The following is a 25,792-nucleotide window of genomic DNA, read 5'->3' as shown; positions in this document are numbered from 1 at the left end:
CAGACAGGGAGGCAACCTGGGTTGCCTGCGTTGTGGGTGTTTGTGTGCAAGTCTTGTCTCGCCTGCCACACTCTGAACAACACCTCAGGGCTGTTTGCATCATTTTCTTCACCTATTAAATAGGGATAATGCCTTCCTTAAAGGGGTTTTGCTGAAAGTGAACTATGATAATATAGCCCACATGGCATGGGCTCAGGAAGTGGTAGTAGTTTTTATTGAGCTGGACCATAAAGAACAGGTGAGAGTGACATGAAGGGAGACAAGACACGTGAAAGAACAGCATTTCAGGTGAGGAGGGTAAAGAAAAAGGAAAGTCAGGAAGGCAGCAGTGAACCCATTGTGCCCACGAATAAATCTGGCTGTTCACAGGGTGGAATCAGGGGTTCAGTTTAGATCTGTTCGTCTGTAACAGACATTGTGCTAGGTGATGAGAATTCAGAGAAAAAAAAAAAAAAAGACTAGGTTACTGACCTCTGAATGCTCAATGTGCAGTCAGAGAGACAAGCAAGTAACATTCAGTGTGATTCCCGGTCCTGTAACGGCGATCACAGAAGACAGTCACCCAGCCAAGTCTGAGGAAGTCAGAAGAAGCTTCAAGTAGCAGACACGAGGCAGGAGTCAGGAGGCGGCGGCATATTCAGGCAGTAATAGTATATGCTGGCTGGGTGTGGCAGCTCATGCCTGTAATCTCAGCACTTTGGGAGGCTGAGGCAAGAGGTTTGCTTGAGGCCAGGAGTTTGAGACCAACCTGGGCAACAGAGCAAGACCCTGTCTCAAAAAAAAAAAAGGGCCAGGTGCAGTGGCTCGCGCCTGTAATCCCAGTACTTTGGGAGGCCGAGATGGGCCGATCACTTGAGGTCAGGAGTTTGAGACCAGCCTGGCCAACATGGCGAAACCCCGTCTCTACTAAAAATACAAAAATTAGCTGGGTGTGGTGGCGGGAGCCTATAATCTCAGCTACTTGGGAGGCTGAGGCACGAGAATTGCTTCAAACCAGGAAGCAGAGGTTGCAGTGAGCTGAGATTGCACCACTGCACTCCAGCCTGGGCAATAGAGAGAGACTCCCTCTCAAGAAAAAAAAAAAAAAAAAAAAAGTAAACTAGCTGGGCATGGTGGCACATGCCTGTAGTGCTGGCTACTTGGGAGGCTGATGCTGGAGGATCGCTTGAGCCCAGGAGTTTGAGGCTGCAGTGAGCTAGGATCACACCACTGTACTTGAGCCTGGGCAACAGAGTGAGACCCCCATTTCTTAAAAAAAAAAAAAAATAAGTAGGCCGGGCGCAGTGGCTCAAGCCTGTAATCCCAGCACTTTGGGAGGCCGAGATGGGCGGATCACAAGGTCAGGAGATCGAGACCATCCTGGCTAACACGGTGAAACCCCGTCTTTACTAAAAAATACAAAAAACTAGCCAGGCGAGGTGGCAGGCACCTGTAGTCCCAGCTACTCGGGAGGCTGAGGCAGGGGAATGGCGTAAACCCCGGAGGTGGAGCTTGCAGTGAGCTGAGATCCGGCCACTGCACTCCAGCCTGGGCGACAGAGCGAGACTCCGTCTCAAAAAAAAAAAAAAAAAAAAAAAAAAAGTATATGCTGTGTGACTGGGGAATGAGAAAAGATGAACCCCATGCAAAAACTTTTGCCTAAAAAAAATAGTGGTTTTTTTTGAGAGATTTAAGGTTTTTGTTTTAGAAGAATCACTCTAGGGCAAGTGCTCTCAACCTCAGCACTACTGACATTGTGGGCTGGAAAATTCTTTGTTGTAGCGGAGGTGTCCTGTGCATTGTAGGATGTTTAGCAGCATCTCTGACCGCTGACTACTAGGTGCCAGTAGCAACTCCTCTTGTTCCCCCATCACATTCCCCCGCAACTCCCCACCCTCCTCTCCCAGCTGTGACTTCCAAAAATGTCTTCAGACATTGCCAAATGTCCCCTGGGGTGCAAAATCACACCCCACTGAGAACCACTAGTCTAGGGATAATGTGGAAGATGAATTGGAGGGCAAGGAGATTAATTACATGTCATCGTAAAACTGCAAGCTGCAAGGGATGAGAGCCTATCCAAGGCAGTGGACTGGGGAAGGGTACTGAGGAAGATGCAAAAAGCCTGAGGAGGTAGAATGGACAGTGCTTGGTAACTGATTAGTTGTGGCTACTGAGGCAGAAAGAGGAATCTCACATGACTCCTAAATTTTCTGAATTGGTTGACAAGCTGACCAAGGATGCCACCGACTGGTTGCCACCGACTAAGCAGGATAAGAAATTCAGTTTTATGTTTGAGAATAGGAAAGTTTTTAAAAGTCACTGAGCCAGGCATGGTGGCTCAGACTTGTAATCCCAGCATTTCGGGAGTTCAGGAGTTCAAAATGGGTCCAGGAGTTCAAAATGAGACCAGCCTGGGCAACATGGCAAAACCCCATATCTACAAAAAAATACAAAAAATAACTGAGCATGGTGGCACATGCTTGTGGTCCCAGCTACTCAGGAGTCGAGGTGGAAGGATCACTTGAGCCCAGGAGATCAAGGCTGCAGTGAGCTAGGATGGTGCCACTGCACTCGAGCCTGAGAAACAGAGTAAGACCCTGTCTCAAAAAAAAAAAAAAAAAAAAAAAAAAACCCGGCCGGGCGCGGTGGCTCACACCTGCAATCCTAGCACTTTGGGAGGCCAAGACTGGTGGATTGCTTGAGGCCAGGCATTCAAAACCAGCCTAGTCAACATGGTGAAACCACGTCTCTACTAAAAATACAAAAAATTAGTTGGGCATGGTGGTGGGCACCTGTAGTTCCAGCTTCTCAGGAGGCTGAGGCAGGAAAACAGCTTGAACCCGGAAGGCAGAGGTTGAAGTGAGCCAAGATCGCGCCACTGCACTCCAGCCTGGGCAACAAGAGAAAAACTCCGTCTCAAAAAAACAAAACAAAACAAAACAAAAAGGGCCGGGTACAGTGGTTCATGCCTGTAATCCTGCAGTCCCAGCACTTTGGGAGGCCAAGGCAGGTGGATCACCTAAGATCAGGAGTTCAAGACCAGCCTGGCCAACATAGCAAAACTGTCTCTACTAAAAATACAAAAATTAGCCAGGCATCGTGGCATGCACCTGTAATCCCAGCTACTTGAGAGGCTGAGGCACGAGAACCACTTGAACCTGGGAGGCGGAGGTTGCAGTGAGCCGAAAGCACACCACTGCACTCCAGCCTAGGCGACAGAGAGACTCTATCTCAAAAAAAACAAAAAGTCACTCAGTAGAGTGACATATGATATATAGTAGAGTGACATATGATATATGTCTATATACATATGATATATACATATGATATGATATATGTATATATACATATATACATATGATATGGTAGAGTGACATGATATATGATATACATATGATATATAGGAGAGACACAATAGTGTAAAACAAAAGAATACAAATATTTCCTTCTAACATGCAATCCATGACATACATCTAAATTTAAATAAACCTTCTAACATGCAATTGGTGACATACATCTAAATTTAATTAAACCAAATGCAGTGTAGAAGCCTCTTATTAGAAAATTATCTAAAATAATAATAACCACCCAACCGTCAATCATACACACAGTTTCACACATAAATCTTCATCAAAAGAACATGTCCCAGGGCCGGGCGCGGTGGCTCAAGCCTGTAATCCCAGCACTTTGGGAGGCCGAGACGGGCGGATCACGAGGTCAGGAGATGGAGACCATCCTGGCTAACACGGTGAAACCCCGTCTCTATTAAAAAATACAAAAAACTAGCCAGGTGAGGTGGCGGGCGCCTGTAGTCCCAGCTACTCGGGAGGCTGAGGCAGGGGAATGGCGTAAACCCAGGAGGCGGAGCTTGCAGTGAGCCGAGATCCGGCCACTGCACTCCAGCCTGGGCGACAGAGCGAGACTCCGTCTCAAAAAAAAAAAAAAAAAAAAAAAGAACATGTCCCTGTCAGTCTATTCCTCTGCAAAAGCTATTGCTTAGATAACAATGGGAAGATATGTTAGATGAAGACAATGATGTCTGCCAACAACACTAAACTAAACTAAAACCCCATTGTACAAGTCATGAAATTTTTTTCCAAAAGTTGGAATCTAGAGAAAAATTAGACTGTAATCTTGCAAACGTGATGTAAATCAGTCACCATATTATATATTTTCTTCCCATTATCTTTTTCCACGGGGCATATTTTTCATATAGTCATGGCATACATGTCACTTTGTAAACTGTTCCTTAAACTTAATTGTAATTTGGAAGCATATTTCAATGTTTCTACACAAGTCTTCATAACGAATGAACTTTTTCATGCAAATAATTTTTTTTTTGAGTCAGAGTCTTGCTTTGGAGTGCAGTGGCACAGTTACAACTCACTGCAGTCTTGACCTCCCAGGCTCAAGTGATCCTCCCACCTAAGACTCCCAAGTAGCTGGAGACACAGATTGACATCACACACCCAGCTAATTTTATTTTTTGTAGAGACAGGGCCTCTGTATGTTGCCCAGGGCTCAAATTCCTGGATGCAAGCAATCCTTCCACCTTGGTCTCCCAAAAAAGTGCTGGGATTATAGGCGTGAGCCACTGCTCCTGACCTGATTGTTTTCTTAACCTGTATCACTGTCTAACATTATTCTAATTATTTATTAATTTACTTGTTTTCAACAATTTTCGTGACTAGGAGTTTTTCTGTCTTATTTCACTTCTGTGTTTGCAGTACGGAATAGTGCCTAGCACATAGTTGGCACACAACAGATATTTGCTGTTTTCGCCTATCTAACCTTAAGGAGAGGGGTTACCTTTGGAATCACAGAGAACATCACAATGCAAACAAACAAAAACCCACAACAATTCAACATGGTTGAGTAAAAGAAAATGGAAAAATTCTGCATGTATAGTTTTTTAGGGCAAATAACATGCCGTAAAATGCATATCAAAAGTATGACAGATAAGGCCGAGCACGGTGGCTTATGCCTGTAATCTCAGCACTCTGGAAGGCCTCACTTGAGGTCAAGAGTTCGAGACCAGCCTGGCCAACATAGTGAAACCCATCTCTACTAAAAATACAAAAATTAGCTAGGCATGGTGGCACGTGCCTGTAATCCCAGCTACTCAGGAGGTTGAGGCAGGAGAATCGCTTGAACTCGAGAGGCAGAGGTTGCAGTGAGCCAAGATCACGCCACTGTACTCCAGCCTGGGCAACAGAGTGAAACTCCATCTCAAAAAAAAAAAAAAAAAAGTATGACAGAGAAACCTGGACAACATGATGAAACTGTGTCTCTGCAAAAAGCAGCCAATTGTGATGGCATGCACCTATAGTCCCAGCCACTCAGGAGGCTGAGGCAGGAGGATCGATTGAGGCTGGGAGGTTGAGGCTGCAGTGAGCCATGACCATGCCACTGTACTGCAGCCTAGGCAACAGAACAAGACCTTATCTATAAAAAAAAGAAAAAGAAAAAAGTATGACAGATAAAATATTGCTATCTTTATTAAAGATCTCATTATTACACATTGACAGAAGATACCATGACCCTAGTAGATGGTGGGCAAAGAACAAAAACAGATAGTATTCCCCCTACCTACTCTTCTACATGCACATTGATATGTTAAAAGAAAAATAGAAACTAGTGAGAAAACACATAGAAAATCATTAACTTCTTTAATAATTGTAAAAATTCAAATTAAAGCTACAAGCTACATTTTTAAAACATTAAAGGTACAAACTATTTGAAAAATTGTAATGTCCACTGTTTTAGCCCTGATGTGGTGTACGTTTTTCAGGGCAGTGTAGATTTGTGGAAACTGCATAGAAAGTAACTTGCCAATATTAATCTATGAATTAATCTAAAATTATATAGTCCATTTTACTCAATCCCATTTCTGTGACTGTGTTCTAAAGCAGTTGTTTTAATATTCAGTTTAGGCTGGATGCAGTGGCTCATGCCTGTAATCCCAGCACTTTGGGAGGTCAAGGTGGGTGGACCACTTGAGCTCAGGAGTTTGAGACCAGCCTGAGCAACATGACAAAACTCCATCTCTGCAAAAAATACAAAAATTAGCCCAGTGTGGTGGCTTGTGCCTGTAGTCCCAGCTGCTCAGTAGGCTAAGGTGGGAGGATTGCTTGAGCCTGGGAGGTTAAAGCTGCCGTGAGCTACAATTCCACCACTGCACTCCAGCCTGGGTGACAGAGTGAGACCCTGTCTCCAAAAGAAAAAAAAAACATTTAATATTTATTGTTTAAAAATTATTTGCATAGGCTGGGTGTGGTGGCTTACGTCTGTAACTCCAGCACTTTTGAAGGTTAAGGTGGGAGGAATGCTTGAGGCCAGGAGTTCAAGACCAGCCTGGGCAATATAGGAAGACCCTCGTCTCTATAAAAAAAATTAAAAATCAGCTGGACTTGGTGGCATGCACCTGTAGCCCTAGCTACTGAGAAGGCTGAGGCAGGAGGATTACTTGAGCCCAGAAGGTAGAGGCCACAGTGAGCCATGATTATGCCACTGCACTCCAGCCTGAACAACAGAACAAGATTCTGTCAAAAAAACAAAAAAAAAGAAAAGAAAAAGAAAGACCAAAGAAGGAAGGAAGGAAGGAAGGAAGGAAGGAAGGAAGGAAGGAAAGAAGAAAGAAAACAAAGATTTAAGGCATATAAAGAGTGGGGAAGAAGACATACATGTTCATTCTATTTTTTTATTCTCTTTTATGCACCTAAATATTTTACACATTCAGTATTTAAACCATATAAGATTTCAATGGATGTTCTGAAGTGTCAAAATTGCTATTTTTTTAAATCAAGACTGTCATTTTCTATTGAAAATATAGTATTAAGTAAATGTTCACCCTTTGTTTAACAATCCCTTCCCTCATGTCACTTTGCAAAAAAAAAAAAAAAAAAAGGAAAAGGAAAATCAAGTGTTGAACCTCTTACAGCTTACAGCTGAACTAAACTTTGACGCTGACTGAGCAGATCTTTCTCTACATGCTCACTAACCCATTGAATCAGGTGGTGAAATGATTAAACTTACAGGAAGGAGGCCATTTTCTATTGCTTAGTACCATGCAAACAGTAGGCTGTCTAAAATACTTATTCAGAATGACAGACAGTAAGAAAAAATCGGATTAAATGTAATGGGAAGGAAAGGGAATATACATAATATTTTACCTTACAGGTATCATGCATGACATATAATAAAAGTTCAACAGATATTTGCTAAAGATACAATTCAGTAAAGAAAAAGGATGAAAAGCAAATGAATCATGTATGTATATATAATTGTAAATGTCCACATTATCTTTTTAGACTAAAAATTTTCAGGTAATTGTCCAAAGTAGAACTTCGGTAACTCTGTCATGAATTCAATACATAGGTATCACATATTTGGTGTTATCCTAAAGTCATTGCTTGAGGAAAAAACTTGATTCTGATTTGGAGAACTTCCTCCCCCAACTTCTGTAGAACATCAACTTTACTTCCTCAGGTACTTCAACTCTCATAAGATGTCAACTTCACTCTCAGTCTAACTGCCCCACAGATGAGTAGTTAAGGTAACTTTGGAGTAATACCAACGTAAGTTTAAATTTCAGCTCAGCTCTGCCACTTACTAGTGTATATCCCAGGCAAGTTCCTAAATTAATCCTGTTTCCTTATAAATAAAATTGGAATCATACTACCTAGCCCATTTACCTCGGTAAATGATTATGAAGGTTAGATAAGAAGGTATATATAAACTAACTCTCCCTACCATAGTATGGCATATGGATCTGCCTTTAACTAGTTAGCAGGTAGCTGGGGAACATACTTAATTCAGGTCCATTTGGAAACTCATCAGACAAGGATTAGCCAGGCAAGAGATGTATTGGGGGAAATGCCTGTGAAGGATCAAGGGAGAGAAAGCAGAAAAAAAAAAAGCATGGAAAGCCTCCAGACCATGCTGCAGCTCTGACATCTGTGGAAGAAGAGAGGGAAAAGGAGATTATGGGAATAGAGAGTCAAAGACTATAGCACAGTTCCAAAAAGGCCCTGGTTAGGCCAATCAGAGTCCTTGAGCCAAACTAGCCACTGCTCACAGGAATTAGCCAGCATTTTCTTTCTTTCTTCCTTTCTTCCTCTCTTCCTCTCTCTTTCCTTCCTTCCTTTCTTCTTCTTCTCCTTCTTCTTCTTCCTTCTCTCTCTCTCTCTCTCTCTTATTCTTCTGATACAGTTTCATCCTTGTTGCCCAGGCTGGAGTGCAATGGTGCAATCTCCACCCACTGCAACCTCTGCCTCCCAGATTCAGGCTATTCTCCTGCCTCAGCCTCACGCAGCTGGGATTACAGGCAGGTGCCACCATGCCCAGCTAATTTTGTATAGCCTTTTTTTTTTTTTTTTTCTTTTAGAATCAGGGATCTCACTGTATTGCCTGGGCTGGAGTGGCTATTCACAGGAGTGATCATAGTATACTACAACCTTGAACTCCTGGCCTCAGGTGATCGGCCTTAGCCTCCTGTGCAGCTACGACTATGGGCATGCACCACTGCGCCCCAAAAGAACTGACCAGCTTTCATATACCTGCCATGCTCAGTCATTGGTATGGAAAGCCCAGCTCTGTGCAAACATAGTGGTGTGTGCGCAGAGGCAACAGTTGGGGCTGTCAGTCAGTCATGCTTCCACAGCAGGAGATCTGAGCAGTGCACTTTCATGGTGGCCACATTTCGTACACTGGACTGCACAGATCCACCTCTACATGCGTGCTTGGGAGCAGCCTCTCCACAAGTCCATGGACTGCTCTTCCTGAAGGGAAGCTTAGAAGTGATAGGTTAATAGGACAAACTATGGCCAGTTCTTAGGCCCAACCTGGTTCTTATCCTGTCGCTTTTGCATGGTCCATTTCCCTCACCCTTAGCTATCACCTCGGCAAGTCCTGATAGCTTATTGAGAGATGTTATGTGGTGATGTGACCCAAATCTTCATTCCTCGTGGATCTGAGCCCTTTGTAGTCATACCCTTCTCAAGCCAGGAGCATGACACACACCCAATCCTAATTCCAGTGAGTCAAGGGAGTACCAGGAAATGCCCAAGGAGATCTGGGTTCCACACATCTTCCTCCCTAACCCCATCCACTTCCTCGGGCTGATGGGGATGGATTTCCCCCTGTCATGATGGTGACTCTTTTCTCCTGCTGGTCCCTGGAGACAAGGAATTCAAAGTGCCCTGGTGGCAGCAGTAATTTGTAATTCAATGGGATCTTTGTTATGTCCCCTGGCAAGAGTACGCTGAGTTTGGGGACCAGGATCCTTACCCCTTGATTAACACAGAGTTTTGGGGACTGGAAGGATAGTTCCCAGTGGGTCACTGGGAGTGATGGTAAGTGGGAACACGCCTACTTTGACCCCTTTGTTCCTAGATCCATTTATTCTTTTTATTGTGGACACAGTGCCATATAGAGGTCTCTGATTCAATGCATATCCTGCAGGATGTCATCCCAGCCTATTAGAGGGTTGCCTCCTATCGCTACAGGTGTGCCTTTCCAAAGCCATTTCCACACTCTGTGAAGTCAGCTGCTCTGGGTGGTGTTACATTTGACATGTGAACTCCACAGTCATGGACCCACACATTTTGAGATTTTATGTAGCATCTTTTTTGGCTACATATTTGCCCCAAAGGACACTATGCACTATTAACCATCTTTGCAATTCCTGCAGATCATGCCACCTTGGCTGCTCCTCTGACCTTGTTGGTTATTATGTAATTGTGACCTCATGGCTTCTGGGAGTTACACACTTCCAATTGGTCTCTATTCCTTGGCCAGAATCCCCATCATACCCATGGCTGTTAAGGAGCTCAGCTCTGGGATCACTCTTCTGCTTTGAGCAATGCCCTGCAGAGGAGGCTACTATCATACTTCTTAGTGACGCCAATATCTCTCTTAACAGTGTATTCTACTTTTTTTTTTTCCCCGAGATGGAGTCTCGCTCTGTCACCCAGACTGGAGTGCAGTGGTGTGATCTCAGCTCACTGCAAGCTCCACCTCCTGGGTTCACGTCATTCTCCTGCCTCAGCCTCCCAAGTAGCTGGGACTACAGGCACCCGCCACCAAGCCCAGCTAATTTTTTTTGTATTTTTTAGTAGAGATGGGGTTTCACCATGTTAGCCAGGATGGTCTTGATCTCCTGACCTCGTGATCTGCCCACCTGGGCCTCCCAAAGTGCTGAGATTACAGGCGTGAGGCCTCACATGGAACATAATCCTCAGTGGGTCTTCTGGTCTTACATGATATTTCCATCCTAACATGCCCCTTCCCTCCGCCTTTTAATCTTTCCTCTACTTTCTGCCAGGGCAACTTGGGCTTCTCCACTTTACCAAGGTTTAGCAACCACCTTTTCCAGGCTTCTAAGAGCCACCCCACGGTAAGTTTACCTCATTCTCTAGGGTCCTTGCTGGGGTATTAGATCCTGTGTCTTGAAAGAGTGCCCTTAAGTCTGAGCTCCAGAAATAGCTATACTTCTGTTGGGCAATGTTCCTTATCACTTACATAGCTGATTGTATTTCTCCCTTTGATCTGATAAGAAGTTCAGAATCAGGCCGGGCGCGGTGGCTCAAGCCTGTAATCCCAGCACTTTGGGAGGCCGAGACGGGCGGATCACGAGGTCAGGAGATCGAGACCATCTTGGCTAACACAGTGAAACCCCGTCTCTACTAAAAAATACAAAAAACTAGCCGGGCGAGGTGGCGGGCGTCTGTAGTCCCAGCTACTCGGGAGGCTGAGGCAGGAGAATGGCGTGAACCCGGGAGGCGGAGCTTGCAGTGAGCTGAGATCCGGCCACTGCACTCCAGCCTGGGCGGCAGAGCGAGACTCCGTCTCAAAAAAAAAAAAAAGAAGTTCAGAATCAAAATTTAATCATACATATATTACATATACAGGATACAGACATATAGAAACTTATAACGTGTACTTTCTATATTATCCTCACAACAGCTTCTTTTTTTTTTTTTTTTTTTTTTAAAAACAGGATCTCCCTCTGTCACCCAAGTTGGAGTGTAGTGGCACAACCACAGCTCACTCCAGCCTTGACCTCCTGGCTCAGGCCATCCTCCCACCTCAGTCTCCCAAGTAGCTATGACTACAAGTGCATGCCACCATGCCCAGCTAAATTTTGTTTTATTTTTTGTAGAGATGAAGACTTGCTATGTTGCCCAGGCTGCTCTTGAACCCCTGGGCTCAAGCAGTCCTCCTGTCTCAGCATCCCAAAGTATAGGCATGAGCCACTGCACTCAGCCTTTTTTTTTTTTTTTTTTTTTGAGATGGAGTCTCGCTCTGGGGAGTGATCTTGGCTCACTGCAAGCTCCACCCCCCGGGTTCACACCATTCTCCTGCCTCAGCCTCCCAAGTAGCTGGGACTACAGGCACCCACCACCACGCCCGGCTAATTTTTTGTGTTTTTAGTAGAGACGGGGTTTCACCGTGTTAGCCAGGATGGTCTTGATCTCCTGACCTCATGATCTGCATGCCTCGGCCTCCCAAAGTGCTGGGATTACAGGCATGAGCCACTGTACCCGGCCCTTATTTTTAACTTATTTTCACTTCATACTGAATCTCTTACTTGCATTTATTGAACACACTATCTGCCCGGCACTGTGCTAAGTACATATGTGTTATCTCATTTAATCCTGCCTTCCCTACTGTGGGATCTTGAGCAAGATACTGAATTTTCATAAGCTTTAATTTCATCATCATCAGTAAGGATGATGCTTATGTCCACTTTGTAGGATTATAATGAGGATTAACGATGGTAGTTAACATCAGTAGTTATTAAAATATACTTGGCTGGGCATGGTAGGCTGAGGTGGACAGATCACAAGGTCAAGAGATTGAGACCATCCTGGCCAACATGGTGAAACCCCGTGTCTACTAAAAATACAAAATTTAGCTGGGTGTGGTGGCATGTGCCTGTAGTCTCAGCTACTCAGGAGGCTGAGGCAGGAGAATCACTTGAACCCAGGAGGCGGAGGTTGCAGTGAGCTGAGATCGAGCCACTGCACTCCAGCCTGGGCAACAGAGCAAGACTACACCTCAAAAATAAAACAAACAAACAAAAAAACCACTCAAATCTTTTTGCCTAAAACAACTCAAAAAATCTGATTTAATTATTGTACAGGATATCAATATAGTAATGTCCAGAAAGATAAACATTAGTTTGTTATAAAAACATTTAACATACAGAGCAGAATAAGTGTTACTAATCTTATTTATTATGGCTTTAATCTAATTGAAGGCTTTTGTGGTTCCTATAATTAATAGCAACATAACAGAATCAATAAAGCTTAAGACATAATGAATGTCCATACCAAACACTCATTTATGGGGTTTTTGAAAAATAGGTAAATGAGATGATGTCCCCCTCTGAGGCCAGTGAGCCCAAGGATGTTTTACTTTAAAATCCATTCAGTTTTACAGGAATATCAGATTGCTTTGGGCTGACTTACTAACCATGATAATGAGGCTTATTCTACTCCTGGGATTTAGTATACTGTATTAATAATTAAAACACCTTATGAGCAAATGCTATTCTGACAACCAAGCCTGGGGTGCTGGAAAGACCGCTGGATCAGAAAGCAGGACACTTGTATGCTGGATGAGCTCTTTTATAGATTTAAAAAAAACTTAGGGCAGTCTTTTTAATGTCTCTGCTCAGATATCTCCTTAGTTTGGATCACATTATTTTATGATGCCTATCAGCATCAAAATCCTGTGCATCTTTATTTTTTTAACTTTACTGTGTCCACGTACAAGTTGTTGGCCACAAAATCATGTATGCATTTGACAAATGGGATAACTAAAGTGTAAAGTTTAAATTACATTCCAAAAAGCAATAGGAAAATAAATTGTAGCTGAACAAGAATTGGCCAGGCACAGTGGCCGCTGCCGCTAATCCCAGCACTTTGGAAGGCCAAGGCAGGAGGATCACTTGAGGAGTTTAAGACTAGCCTGGGCAACATAGTGAGACTTCCTCTCTATAAAAAGTAAATGAATAAAAATTAGCCATGCACAATGGTGTGCAGCTATAGCTCCAACTACTTGGAAGCCGAGGTAGAAGGATTGCTTGACCCCAGGAGTTTGAGGCTGTAGTGAGCTATGATCGTGCCACTGCACCCCAGAATGGGCGACAGAGTGAGACCTCATTTCTTAAAAAAAAAAAAAAGAAGAAGAAGAAATAAAATGAAATAAAAATAGAAAAGAATTAGATGTGACTTCTTCCCAAGTTCTAATTTGCTCTTATTCTGCTAGGAGAGTGATACATAGAAATTATATATTCTCAGAGGTCTATGGCATCCAACGCTTCAAGTCAATTCAGCAAATACTTATTCAGTACAAGTATGTGCCAAGCACCATGTTAGTTTTTGATAGCATGATGCATGATCAGTAACAATCAACTGATCAGCTACATGTATAGGGTACTATCCTAGGCCCTTGGCAGGGGTGGTCACTCTTCCTGTAGTGTGTAGAGGAAAAGGCAAGACATCCATCTGAAAAAAAGAGAATCAAGCGTCAAATGGCTGATACAGACATAAATGTCATAAGATTTCAGAGACAGGAAACATCACCGAAAATCCAGATAGACTTTATGGGGCTTGTGAAATATGAACTGAACCGTGAAGGACACTGAAAAATCAAAGAGGCAGAAAAATGTTAGGTCTATTTAACTGGCATTTATATCCTTCCCAGAATTGTTAAGATTAGGTTTATTTTTGTGTCTGAAACGCTTGTGTATTGTCTTCCCTCACTGTTAGGTACCACGACAGCAGAAACCATGTATAATACAATATTTATATTTGATTCAGCATGACAGATACTTATAGAGCATCTGCTATACATCAGACACTGTACTAAGTAAGCTTTTGAGGGGAGGGAAAGATCAAGAAGGAAAGAGAAAAGACTTGGAGATAAAACTCAGAAGTCAGATGAGGCCCTTTTGTTGCTGAAAGATCTGGGTAAACTTGGTTTGAACTCTCAACACATTGCCTGAACTATGGAAGTGTAAAGCCCTTTCAAGAGCGAGGTAACTTCTGGAGGGCCACTTCCGCCTTCTCATTCTACTCTGTTTTGCACCATGTTACAATGAAGGCACTCACACAAGGCTCCGTGGGTTTGGCAGCCATCCCTGAAGATGTAGGTAGGTAGGAATCACAGCTCTGCTGCCCTGATGGCTGCTTTCTCCATTTTCCCTCTGCCCTCCCTCCTTTTGCCCTCGTGTTCTCCATCACCATTCATCTCATCTCCATTTTGCCGCTCAAAATTTCCAAAACCTCCCTGCAGTATGCACAGCAAGTTGACCCTCCTCTAACAGCTGGATCCTTGGTCTCAATTTTCTACCTCAAGCGTGTTCCAACCTATTTATTGGATTACACCTAATTTTCCAACTGATTTTTCCCAAGCCTAGATGCTTCTATTTTCAGGAAGAAATCTGGCACCAGCTGTAAAGCAATGGCAATATTTTCTCCACCTTGTTACAGAGAGATAAGTGCCCCGGTAACTCTAAGACAAACCCACAGGTCTATGAAGGGACAGAAGGAAAGTACAGGAAATGAGTCAGGAGGGTTTTTTGGGCCTTTCTAAGTGATCTCTCTCTCTGTCCTGAATTCATACAGTATTTATTGCCTACATCACTCCTTGGAAATGTGTCCTTGAATGCCTTCTATTGCTGTTTGTCTTTCCTTCTGTTTGTGCTTTATCTCCCTGACTAGATTTTTTGCAGTTCCAGTACGGCAGGCTTTTCCCTTCATCCCTGGAACGCTCATGGCACCTGGCCCAGTGCCCCCTGGGTCAAATGGGCCTCACTGATTGGTGTGTTGAGTCTCAACCTATGGGAACTTTATGATTTGCCTAGTTTCACAGGACCTTCCCTAAATTTTCCTAAAACTGTCACATGGCAGGTGTTTTAATTAAAATACATTAAAATATCTCTAAGAATGCACTGAGTATTTAACCAATTTGCTTGAGATGGCTGGAGATGTCCACTCGAATTCCAGCAATGAGGAGCTGGAAAGGACTAATGTGTATTTAAGTACCCTTACCTCCCAGCCATCTGCTTTCATTCTCACAATCACCTTTTGAGGTGAGATTAGGTGATTTGCCAGTGTTTACACTATTACAGGCAGGAACTGAAGTTTTAACAGGGCACTCCTAGCTTCAAAGCTCCTGTTCTTTTCACTGTCTCACACCTCCAGGATAATAACATCCCTTTACAGATATTCAAATTCTCATCATCACTAAGAAGAGCAGTTATCCACTAGGATGCAAACTAAACAAACCGCCCCAACTCCCACAACTCCAGTTAGTGTCCTGAAGTTGGAAAAAGAAAATTGACTCCATGAACTTGAACAAGTGGCTTCACCTTTCTGAGCTTCCAGTACTTACCTGTACATATACAATTCTACAGAGTTGAAGTCAACACTAAGTTAAATAACACACACACACACACACACACACACACACACACACAAAACCAGGGAAGCAGTCTTTCTGTTGGCTGAAAAGAAGATCAATTGCATTCTTTGAAGATTTCAAGTGTTAAGTTAAAATCCTCCTTCCTTTTACAGAGTGTAAAATGGGAGCTGACACTCAGGTCTGACATTCAGATTAGTTGGGCAGGTGTCTTTTAATTGGGTTAACGCATTACATGATTTGGGAGGGGCATTAGCTGACTCACACAAGAGCAGATTAACCATTAACCCAACTCATGCAGCAGCAGCCACAGTCCAGGAGGTAAATTGGCACCACCATCCATATTCTTTGAAGCCCTTCTGCACAGTAACTACCATTGCCCCTCAAACAAGGCCCTTTCAGATTATTGCAGTCAGCCCAGGTAGGAGGTAAAAGGGTTGAAGGTGTGACCATTATAAAATACAAGGAAGTTCTTTGGGGGAGGGTTTGGGGGAATGGAACCATTCTCCCCAGTCCCAAGTCCTGCTGGCTTATGTCTCTAAGACCACAGGCTTGGCAGTGAATGAGAGCTGAGTTTTAGCTCTGCTTCATCCTAGCTGTGTGGCTGTGAGTAGTACATTACTACTTTAAATCTCAGGTTTTTAATCTGTAAAATGGAAGTGATAATATTTTCTGTCTTTTATTACGTGTACATTCAGAATTTTTATCTTAACACAAAGAACCAGAGTAACATTAATAATAGAAAATCCATATGGAAATATTCACAATCTGGTCAGTGAGAAATGGGAAAACAACTTCCCTGCCTTACTGCGCACCCATTGTTTGAGGAGCCAGAAGTAGAGGTGAAGTTGGAAGAAGGTCACCTTTTCCAGCTAAACCCCACTGCATAGCTATGTGCATTTTTATTCAAAGTCTCAATAACCAGAGGAAACAGTGAGAACTGAGAACCAAAATACTGTTATTGGCAAGCATTTGGCTAAAGGGTCTGAGATGTGTAAGCACCAAGAAGGGAAAGGGACATGGAGCAACATATGAAAAAGAGGGCTGTAGGAACAAACACAGAGGAAGTAAGTCCACAATAACCTACTTCCATCCAGAGCAAAATGACAGTGCACATACATTCATACTCTCAAGTATGGGCTACACTGCACACTGACTCTTACTATCTCACACATGGCCTATTGGAAAGATTCAATCCCCCTAAGGGCAGTCGGCACAGGACCACGGTGGCATGGTAACAGACATAGACAAGCATGCTGTGACCCTGAAGCAACAGCACATGTTAGACAATAATCGTTCAGAAAAAAAATCTTGTCCCAGAGCTGAGGTTACAAATTCCAAGGAAGCTATAAACATTCTTCTTGGAATTCCTTTAAAGGTATGGGTTAAAGTAAAACAAAAATCAACACCTAAAATCTCCTAAAGAACAAAATAGAGAAATAATGAACCTCTACCAAGAACCAATTATTTTAGGTTTCTCATTGGGATGGCTCTCCCACCAGATGGGTGGTGGGGTTACTTAAAAAGTAATGAGTCGGCCGGGCGCGGTGGCTCAAGCCTGTAATCCCAGCACTTTGGGAGGCTGAGACGGGTGGATCACGAGGTCAGGAGATCGAGACCATCCTGGCGAACACGGTGAAACCCCGTATCTACTAAAAAATACAAAAAACTAGCCGGGCGAGATGGCGGGCGCCTGTAATCCCAGTTACTTGGGAGGCTGAGGCAGGAGAATGGCGTAAACCCGGGAGGCGGAGCTTGCAGTGAGCTGAGATCCAGCCACTGCACTCCAACCCGGGCGACAGAGTGAGACTCCGTCTCAAAAAAAAAAAAAAAAGGTAATGAGTCTACTGCAAGGGGAAGGAGTTGTTTGGTCCAGTGAGAAGGAACAGGCTTTCTATAAATAACTTTCCCTTCCCTGGACTCCATCCAAAATTAGAACCCATCAACCACAATTAACTACAATGCCCATCTTAGTTAATAATCCTGGATTTCAAGTAATACTACATATAAACTATAATTTTAAAGAAAAAAGTTCCGGCCGGGCGCGGTGGCTCAAGCCTGTAATCCCAGCACTTTGGGAGGCCGAGGCGGGTGGATCACGAGGTCAGGAGATCGAGACTATCCTGGCTAACATGGTGAAACCCCGTCTCTACTAAAAATACAAAAAACTAGCCGGGCGTGGTGGCGGGCGCCTGTAGTCTCAGCTACTTGGGAGGCTGAGGCGGGAGAATGGCGTGAACCCGGGAGGCGGAGCTTGCAGTGAGCCGAGATCACGCCACTGCACTCCAGCCTGGGAGACACAGCGAGACTCCGTCTCAAAAAAAAAAAAAAAAAAAAAAAAAGAAAAAAGTTCCAAAAGATATCAGTAGCTTTACTATATAGGCATATGACTTTTCTGAGAAATTAAATTTAAGAGTTTCCGTCTGAAGGACAGAAATTGTTAAGAGGTAACGTGCAGACCTCAGGCACCACATCATTTACCCTCCAATAATTAACTGCATTTCTCCCTAAATTCTTCTTATTGCACCTTAATTTCTCCAGCATCAAATCTTCTACTCTATAACCTCTTTTAAACACTTCCTTTTAACCTCAATTTCCTCATGTTTTCATTATTGGGCACAATATTTATGTAATTAAACCAGAAGGTAAAAATAAATAAAACTAAAGTAATTTGCTGTGTACAGCTGTATGGAAGTGAGAAAGGTGCTCTTACATAAACCCTCTCTGTCTTCCACAATGTGTGTGTATCTGCTTCCTGGTGAGTCTGAGGTTGGGAGAACTGCATCTTACTTTTCCTCCCCTATATTCCCTAGTGGGCAATATTAGAACCCAAGGGAGAAGAGCTGGCAAAGTTGTCATATCCCAAGTGGTCAATCCCTCCTGAAATGAAGGTAGGTTCACTTGGTCTTTCCTATGCAGAAATGAATGTTCAAGAAATGAAATATTTTAAAAGCCATTGAAAATCCAACAAGCTCCAGCCTTGTTGAGGGAGAAAGGAATCAAGTCTCAGCATTCAGAAGCAGCCCTGGGTTCATCCTGATGAGGTCTCTCCCTCTTTCAGGGAGAGGTGGCTTTCCCTTGCTGGGAGGGAGGTGGAAGGAGGCATGACTTAGACATGGGTGGTGGTCTCCTTAGCAGGCTGGATACTGTTCATCTCCACAACGCAGTTCTTCCAGATCTATTTGCATTGTGTGCCCTCCCTTCAAAGGCCTGTGTGATATCCTCAAAAGTCCTGTAACACGTATCAGGGACTTTGAAGAAAGTAAAGATTAAGAAGGTGAAGAAAGTAAAGATTAAGAAGGTAATGAGGAAGTCGGTGAAGATAATAAAAACGTAGGCTCCTAAATAGTAAGCAGCAGAAGGGAAGAGCAATCCAACTAGGAAGTTGGAGGTCTGGTTGCAGCAGCTGGCCACTGCCATCACAGCTGGGCCAGGGCCCTGGCTGAAGAGTTCAGCCACAATAAACCAGGGAATGGGGCCTTGCCCAATTTCAAAGAAGGCCACAAAGACCAAGATAGCACCAATACAGACAAAGCTTATCCCATTATACTCATCCTTTAATAACAAACAGTCATGAGGATGGAACAAAAAGCCATCCCTCAAAGTCCTATCATATGTAGAGTCTTTCTTCCTGCCCTTTCCACCAAAAATAGGGAAACTACAGTGAAGATAGTATTAACCACACCACACCGATGGTGACACAGATAGGCTGTTGAACACCTGCACCCTTGAAGATTCCTGTTGAGTAATAGAACACAGCATTGATTCCAGCTAAGAGAGCTGGAGCATGATGGAAATGATGATGGGCTGTCGGTAGCTGGATACTCTAAAGAGCTGCAGCATAGTGACTTGCTTTTCTTGTGCCATCCTTGCACTCTCATCTTTCATCTCCTGGATGTCTTGGGATACATCCTGGGTGCCCCACAACCATTGGAGGATCTCCTTAGCATTCTCCTCTTCTTTTCTGTTAATGAGCAAGAATCTGGTACTTTCAGGGCAAAATGGAAGGGCTGCACTTTATAGCATAGCAGGAGAGATGGGAAAGCCTAATAGCATGGGCCATAGCTCTTCAGACCCCAGGATGAATTTCAGACCAAAGATCTGGGTCACCAGAATTCCAACAACAATGCCCAGCTGGTTGAGAGTGCCAAAGACACCTCGCAGGGTAGTAGGCGAGATCTCTCCAATGTACGTGGGCACAAAACCTGTGCAGAGTCTGCAGAAGAGGCCAATAACCAAGTGGGCCAGGATCAGCATTTCAACCAACTCAGCTACTTTACACAATCGCATAAGGCAGCCACCAGTGACAGCCAACAGATTGATGGTAAGCATTGAATTACGCCTGTCAAAGCTGTTGACAAAGAGTCCAACGGAAGAGCAGCCAATCATACCACCAATGGAGAATATGGCCAAAGACAAGGACCAGAGGGACAAGTGCAACATCTCAGAAGGAGGGGTATTTGCCTTATCCTTCAAAGTGTTGACAAATTCCCTTACGATAGTCTCAGGAGCACTGATGATCCCAGTGTTATAGCCAAACTGGAAAGAACCAATTGTAGCAATTGTGATGGCGAAGATCAGAGATGGAGTGACCTTCTGTGTCCCCCATGGCCTTAATCTAATTCTTTTTTTTTTTTTTTTTTTTTTCGAGACAGAGTTTCACTCTTGTTGCTCAGGCTGGAGTGCAACGGTGTGATCTCAGCTCACTGCAACCTCTGTCTCCCGGGTTCAAGCAATTCTCCTGCCTCAGCCTCCCAAGTAGCTGGCATTACAGGTGTGCACCACCACACCCTGCTAATTTTTTGTATTTTTAGTAGAGATGGGGTTTCACGATGTTGGCCAGGCTGGTCTCGAACTCCCGACTTCAGGTGACTCACCCACCTCGGCCTCCCAAAGTGCTGGGATTACAGGTGTAAGCCACTGTGCCTGGCCCCTAATCTAATTCTTTTCAAGTCTTTAAGAAAGATCTAGGAGTGTGATTCCAGAGACACCTTTTTCAACCAATGAAACCTTCAAAATTTCCTTCTTGGCAGCAAGTTTTCTCCAGGTCCTCAGGAACGCTCTAAAACTCTTACCATTACAGCATCTCCTATTTTCTGTCTTCTAAAGTTGTTGTGAAGATTAAGTTAAATAATAAGCTGGGTGCAGTGGCTCATGTCTATAATCCCAGCACTTTGGAGGGCTGAGGCACGAAGATCACTTGAGCCCAGGTGTTATTCAAGACTAGCCTGGGAAACATAGAGAGATCCTGTCTCTACAAAAAATAATTAGCCAGGCATGGTGTTGCATGACTGTAGTCCCAGCTACTCGGGAGGCTGAGGTGGGAGGCTTGAGCCCAGGAGGTCAAGGCTGCAGTGAGCCATGATTGTGCCACCGCCCTCCAGCCTGGGTGACAGAGTGAGACCCTGCCCAACCCCCCTGCCCCCCAAAAAAAGAATATAAAGCACTTAGTACAGTATCTGGCACATTGTAAGCTCTTTATAAAGTTGGTTATTATTTTATTATTAGCAGGGACCAAGGCCTTAACCTTGTAAGATGCAGGGAAATAACAAAAAGAAAGAAAGGCTCCCTGTTGCTGAAGAAGCCAATGCCACAGTCAGGTGCACAAGGTCTAGCACAATTTGGTTCCCAGCCAATCTTACCCTAAGGTTACCTGCACGCACTCCATGAAAACTTCCCTTAGTTCCTCAAGGTAGGCAGAATTCCTCCTTTAGTTTCCCAGAGTACTTTGCATGTACTTTCCTACTTCCCCTTATCACACTCCATTCTATTTTGCTTGCATATCTATTCACTCTACCCTACCTTATCCCAGGCTGTGAGTTTATGGACAGCAGGAACCAGCAGTCATCCTTGTATTTGCAGCCATAGGCATTCTGTAAGTATTGGATGAGGATGAAGGATGGATGGATAGAGAGATAGGGAACACAGGATAACGAGTGACTTGGTAAAGGATTAGTTCTGGGTACCCAGGGGACCAATTAAGACAGTCATTGCTTCACAAGCTTGACTAAGGCTGGATCTGAAAAGAAAAGCAGAGGACATGACATATGCAGAATTGTTTGCCTGGTGAGGGTAGTTAAGCAATCTACATGTGCCTCCAAGTGAAAAGCATGGCTAGTTGGTGACTGCTGACAGAGGTGGTATCAGGCAGAACACCTTGGCAACCAGAAGCCAAGGCAGGATGATGCCTCTAAGTTTTTGTGCAGCCTGCAAAGTTAATAGATTAGTCAATTAGGAGCAAGTCCTTTCAAGTGTGGTCAGTTTCAGGCAGACTTGTGGACAATGACTATTCTCTCTGTGATTGTGTTCGCTGTAAACAATGATGCAAGATCTAAAGATAGAAAGGGGATATGAAACGTGGTTCTCACAGAAGATGGACTGTCTGGAAATAACATTTCCAAGTACCTAAAGTATTTTATAACATAGGGCAATATAGAGGGAGATGCTGTATCTTGACTTTTCAGAAACCATTCTTATTTTATTCATTTTGTTCAAAGCAATTGAAGATGATAATATTTATTGATTGATCACTTATTGTGTACCTCATACTTTTGTGTGTGTGTGTGAGATGGAGTCTTGCTCTCTCTCCCAGTCAGGAGTGCAGTGGTGTGATCTCAGCTCACTGCAAGCTCCGCCTCCCGGGTTCATGCCATTCTCCTGCCTCAGCGTCCCGAGTAGCTGGGACTACAGGCGTCCGCCACCACGCCTGGCTAATATTTTGTATTTTTTAACAGAGACGGGGTTTCACCGTGTTAGCCAGGATGGTCTCGATCTCCTGACCTCGTGATCTGCCCACCTCGGCCTCCCAAAGTGCTGGGATTACAGGTGTGAACCACTGTGCCCAGCCTGTGTACCTCATACTTTTTGGAAAGTGATATGGTAGAGTTGGCCTTCCCTGGTTCGTGAGAGTCAATTATGTGTGTGTTTTCACAAGCCTGCCTGCATTAGAAGATTTTACATTGGCATCTTAAATTCACCCATGTCAGGAGTATTTACACCATGAAAACTGGCAAACACTAAAAATCAGGGTTTTCAGGCCCATCCCTTCTGAGAGCTGCTTGTCAAACATTTACTGCACACTACTGATTTTACAATAAATGATCCTAATTAGCCCTTCCCATATTCCTACTTTACAGATGAGAAATTGAAGTTTGGAGATTAAATAACTCACTTATTACAAACTTTTTGGTGGCAAAGGCAGGATTAAAATTTAGACCATCTGTCTCCAAAGTTCATGCATTTAACCATTTAATTATTTGCAACACTTTATTTTTAAAAATAAGGGGGAAGGCTGGGCGCGGTGGCTCATGCCTGTAATCCCAGCACTTTGGGAGGCCGAGGCTGGCGGATCACGAGGTCAGGAGATCGAGACCATCCTGGCTAACACGGTGAAACCCCGTCTCTACTAAAAATACAAAAAATTACCCGGGCATGGTGGCGAGCGCCTGTAGTCCCAGCTACTCCAGAGGCTGAGGCAGGAGAATGGCGTGAACTCAGGAGACGGAGCTTGCAGTGAGCCGAGATCGCGCCACTGCACTCCAGCCTGGACGACAGAGCCAGACTCCATCTCAAAATAATAAATAAATAAAGGGGAAAAACCTACCTTATATCCTAATTTTAAGATTTCAAACCCTATTTAGGTCAGCAAAATGGCAGAATAGGCAGCCCCAAGCTCCTGTCCCTCCACAGAAACTCAAAAAACAAGCAGAATCTGTAAGAATTAACTTTGTCAGACTCTGGAAAAAAGTCAGAGGCTTACAGCAACCAAATGGATGCTGAATTAAGAAAAATAAAAAATGGGCCAGTTGCAGTGGCTCACGCCTGTAATCCCAGCATTTTGGGAGGTCAAGACAAGAGGATCTCTTCAGCCCAGGAGTTTCAGACTAGCCTGGGAAACACAGTGAGACCCTGTCTCTACAAAAAATAAAAAAATAAAAATTAGCCAGGCCTGGTGGTGCATGCCTGTAGTCCCAGCTACTGGGGAGGCTGAAGCGGGAGGATCATTTGAGCCTGGGAAGTCAAGGCTGCAGTGAACTATGATCTTGACACTGCACTGAAGCCTGGGTGACAGAATGAGTCCCTAACTAAGATAAATATATATATGTATATTATATATATACGTGTATATATTATATATGTATATATGTGTATATATAATATATATATAATTAATATATATAACATATATATAATATAGAGATAAGACTGGGCATGGTGGCTCACGCCTGTAATACCAGCACTTTGGGAGGCTGAGGTGGGCGGATCATGAGGTCAGGAGTTTGAGACCAGCCTGGCCAACATGGTGAAACCTCATCTCTACTAAAAATTCAAAAAATTAGCCAGGCATTGTGGCACACTCCTGTAATCCTAACTACTCAGGAGGCTGAGACAGGAGGATTGCTTGAGACCAGGAGGCAGTGGTTGCAGTGAGCCAAAATCGTCCCACTGCACTCCAGCCTGGGTGACAGAGACTCCATCTCGAAAAATAAATAAATAAAGTAAACTCAAAAATGGTAGGAAAGTTTTGTGGCATTTTTATTTGCTCTTACTCCACACCTTACCTTGCAATGGTCCTGAAGACAGAAGCCCATACTGCCAGCATGTGAGTGTGGTCCCTGGTTCTAGAGGGAGCAAAGCAGACTTTATTTGTAAATTATTGTGTAGATCGGTTTTAAACTGTCTGAGGGTACATGAAGGACTGGCACAAAATACTCACCTCTGTGTAACTCTGAACTAACCCAGGTTGGAAAAGCAGCAGGCATTGCTTGAATCATCGTAAGGTAGAAGAACAAGGCCTGAGGCAAGAGGTCACAGTTGAGACATGTGATAAACCACCTAAGGCTTAGGCAAAAAATTTGAGGACAGAGTTTCTTTGGGAAGGTAGGACAAGCAGAAGCACCTGTGTATGCAGGGAATTTAGAAAGCCATGCATAGACCCAGGGCAAGATGCTTGTCAGAAAAGATGTGATAAAAACTTCAGCTTTCATCACAGTTGATTCCTAAGCTCAGTGCAAGCCTGGCTAAGTGTTGAAGGAGGGCCCCAGTACAGACCCAATAGGCAAAGACTGAGAAAAGTATTTTTGTTTGTTTGTTTGTTTCATTTTTTAGCTCTTGACATTCAGGTAAAATTCTGTCAAAACACTCACTGAAGGCCAGGCATGGTGGCTCACGCCTATAATCTCAATACTTTAGGAGGCTGAGGCAAGCAGATCACTTGAGGTCAGGAGCTCGAGGCCAGTCTGGACAACATGGTGAAACCCCATCTCTACTAAAAATACAAAAATTAGCTGGGCGTGGTGGCATGTGCCTGCAATCTTAGCTACACAGGAGGCTGAGGCAGAATTGCTTGAACCTGGGAGGTTGCAATGTGCTGACATCATGCCAGTTCACTCCAGCCTAGGCAACAGAGCAAAAACTATGTCTCGAAAACAAACAAACAAATAAACAGACAAAAAAACCCCACTCACTGAATACAAGCTAAGGCACAGAGACTTCAGCAACCACAGCGACCATGACAAAGAGAAGTCTCTGCAAAAATAGGAAAAGTTACTAGAACAAGACTACTACGGGCCTCAACAATGAAAACAAAAACAACCACAATAAAGTAAAATAAAACAGCAAACCCCAAAGAAGGAGAAAAATCTTATTTTCAGAGTTGCTACAATATACTATTCAGAAGTCCAGTTTTCAAAAACAAACAAACAAAAAATCACAAGAAGGTACACAAAGAAACAGGAACATATACTTCAATAAAAGAAAATATGGGTCAGGCACGGTTGCTCACGCCTGTAATCCCAGCACTTTGGCAGGCAGAGACAGGCGGATTTCCTGAGCTCAGGAGTTCGAAACCAGCCTGGGCAACACGGTAAAACCCCATCTCTACTAAAATACAAAAAATTAGCCGGGAGTGGTGGCATGCGCCTGTAGTCCCAGCTACTTGGAAGGCTGAGGCAGGAGAATTGCTTGAACCTGGGAGGTGGGGAGGTTGCAGTGACCTGAGATTGCACCACTGCATTCCAGCCTCAGCGACAGAATGAGACTGTCTCAAAAAAAAAAAAAAAAAAAAAAAAAGAAAAGAAGCTGACAAAAACCATGCATGAGGAAGCCCAAATATTGAACATATTAGACAAAAACTTTAAAACAATGGTCTTAAATATGTTCAAAGAGCTAAAGGAAAATGAAGACATAAAACTAAAGAAAATCAGGAAAATAGTGTATAAACAAAATGAGAATACCAATACAAAGATAGAAATTATGAAAAGGAACCAAACAGAAGTTTTGGAGCAGAAAAGTAGTAGAATAACTGAAATGAAAAAACCACTAGAGAGGTTTGTATTAGTTTGCTAGGGCTACCATAACAAAATTTAACAGACTGAGTGGC

The 25,792-nt window shown here is 43.6% G+C and overlaps 1 protein-coding gene and 1 pseudogene across 1 annotated transcript in view; both read right to left on the bottom strand.

Annotated features, from left to right (window-relative positions):
* The window catches only part of JAK1 (Janus kinase 1), a 237,049-nt gene that overhangs the window by 131,792 nt on the left and 79,465 nt on the right, over window positions 1-25,792 (bottom strand). The gene's annotated exons all lie outside the window — the stretch shown is intronic.
* LOC141407901 (solute carrier family 2, facilitated glucose transporter member 3 pseudogene) lies at window positions 18,399-19,983 on the bottom strand (annotated as a pseudogene).

Source organism: Macaca fascicularis, chromosome 1 (assembly GCF_037993035.2).
Source record: "Macaca fascicularis isolate 582-1 chromosome 1, T2T-MFA8v1.1".
NCBI lineage: Eukaryota > Metazoa > Chordata > Mammalia > Primates > Cercopithecidae > Macaca > Macaca fascicularis.
Note: the sequence above shows the minus strand (reverse complement) of the source record. Positions and strands in the feature narration are given on the sequence as shown.